The sequence below is a fragment of the Aplysia californica genome, unplaced genomic scaffold (assembly GCF_000002075.1).
Source record: "Aplysia californica isolate F4 #8 unplaced genomic scaffold, AplCal3.0 scaffold00073, whole genome shotgun sequence".
Classification (NCBI taxonomy): Eukaryota; Metazoa; Mollusca; class Gastropoda; order Aplysiida; family Aplysiidae; genus Aplysia; species Aplysia californica.
This window is the reverse complement of record NW_004797343.1, coordinates 643,901-646,357: the sequence shown is the minus strand read 5'-3', so window position 1 is coordinate 646,357 and position 2,457 is coordinate 643,901.

Sequence of the window (2,457 nt, the reverse complement as noted above, 5' to 3'; positions counted from 1 at the left end):
TGAGAGGGGGAGAGAAGGGGGAAGGGGGTCTATTATAGGTATCGAAGGGTAATTTTTATTGCGAATGTGGGACGAAAACGGGTAAATTCGACGCGGAAGAAAGTGGGACGAGAATGAGCAGTGAAACGAAGATGTGGGACTAAAACGGGTGCATCGCAAAAATCAACCATACCGCATTGAATATACTACTTATACCTTTTGATTGCTATCACACCCCTTCAACTTTTTATTTCCGTTTTTAAGTTCCACTGACCACCCCGCTTTGCAAACTTTTTTTCAAGACCTGTTTCTGTCTCTCTGCGTCGAAGGAGTTAAACTTCAGCTGAAGGTGAGTATACGTTTATAGTCATATCATCATCACCATCAAGTGCCAGATCTGCGGCAAACTTCGACGATCATAGTTCTTCATTCATTCCTTTGCTCGGGTGCTCTTAAAAAAGCTACGTTACCCTGATCTTTCCGCGTTACCCATTTGTTTAGGTTCACTAAGTACGTTCATCTGGGCTGCCCTTGCCTCGTTTGCCTTCAATTTTGCCAGAGAGAGCTAGATGTTCAAGACCTTTATGTCTGTTCAGGTGTCCCAAAAACTGCTTTTTTCCCAATTGTTTTTAACAGTGAGCGTCCCACGTGGGCTTCATCAAGTACTACATCATTTGATTTTTTTCCTTCCACGATATTCTCAGCAGTCACCTAAGAAACCACATTTCTGTTTCTTCTATTTTATTTTCACTATTTTATAATCATATATCAACTTTATATGGGACAGGCTGAGAACTATATCATAAAGAAAAAGCAGACCCAAACTTGGCGTCCACCGATGGTCTGGAGAATTGGGACACAGTGTCCCCCACTGGTGTCCCAGTTTTCCATCAGCAAAGAGATCTACTTTTCCAGTGCCAAATTATCACATCGTAATGAAACATGGTGCAATAAAAGTACAATTGTGTTATCAATTTGGTATACAGCCCATTATATATTAGCTTGATATGTGGTTCTAGATTTCTACTACCACTTTTCTGTTTTGTTTTGTTTGTTTGTTTGTTTGTTTGTTTGTTTGTTTGTTTGTTTGTATGAATTTTTAGAAATGCCTCGAATCTAAGAACGAATGCCCGAAGCGGGATTTACTCTAAATCTCTTGTGGAATTATGAAAAGGTCGGTGAAGGCTGTACATAATGGTAAGACTGTCTAGGAAGTATCAAAATCAACTTTAAGTTATTGTGTGCAGAAAGGGAAAGTATTTTGCAAGGCTTCAGACGAACAACCAGTCAAAAAACGGTTTTCTCTGAAGTTCAAAACGGACACTCGCCGACTATCTAAAAACATATAATTACTGCTGTCTTTCAGCCACACCCCTGATCTTCTGGTAGGAAAGAATTACAAGTAGCCTTCTCAGAAAAGGGCGAAAAATCCCGGAGGTGCAAGTTGCGCACGTTAAAGATCCCTTGGTGGTCTAAAATCGATAAGAGTAGGCTTTGGCCGCCACCCGGGCAACATTCAAAATTTCCTACCAACTGAAAATATTAGGTGTGTCCCGCGCGCTCATATGACCTAATGCAGTTGCGAGCGCCGTAAAACACTTTACAAAAACAAAAAACAAACAAAAACGTATAATTCAGACACATTTTATGGCCTCACAACAAACCAGACTCATACGTTAGCCCGTAAAATGACAATACAGAACAATGTGGAAGCTCTAGAGCTCTGGAATGGTAACACAGAGACTGGTAAAGAGTAGTTTTTCCACTTTTTTTCCAAGGCGCCCAGATTTGTCTCTGTGCACTTTAGAGGCGACTTCTTTTTTCAAAAAGCGTCAGTCTTCAACTGAGAGAGTGTAGCTAGGTCTTTCCAAATTCTTGTAGTCGTGGCAGCCACCAAGGTATCAACATTCACAGTATACAACCTAGATAAATCTGGATGCAAAACTGCGCAGTGTCCCCCCTACCCACCCATCCCACATGTGATCGCACTGAACGAATTGTTTTTGGAAAACCCCGATTTTTGCCTTCAGCTGTAACTGATCGATCACTGCAAGATCAAGGCACATCGCCCTGAGCTCCTACCACCCCAACCTCGAAACAAACAAACAAACAATCAAACAAACAAACAAACAAACAAACAAACAAAAACAAGCAAACCAAAAAAAGAAACATTTTTTTTCCTCAAGAACTCAGGGTGGTGTTCACATTCATGTTGACCACAAAACGGTCACTGCTCCGACCTGTATGTTGGGTTGACTCCCTTGACCTACTTCTGGGGCGAATGAAAAGTGGGTCACTTCCATTCCATAGAGTGGCAGCATAACTCTGAGGGTGAAAGGTACGCTATTACTACAGTAAAACAAACCTTGGTACAACATATATTATGGCAAACGTACTACTAAGTACTATCAGCTGTAATGTTCTGAAGCCCTAAGTCCCACTTAGTGTTTTTACTCTATTTGGTTTCTAAGTACCTTG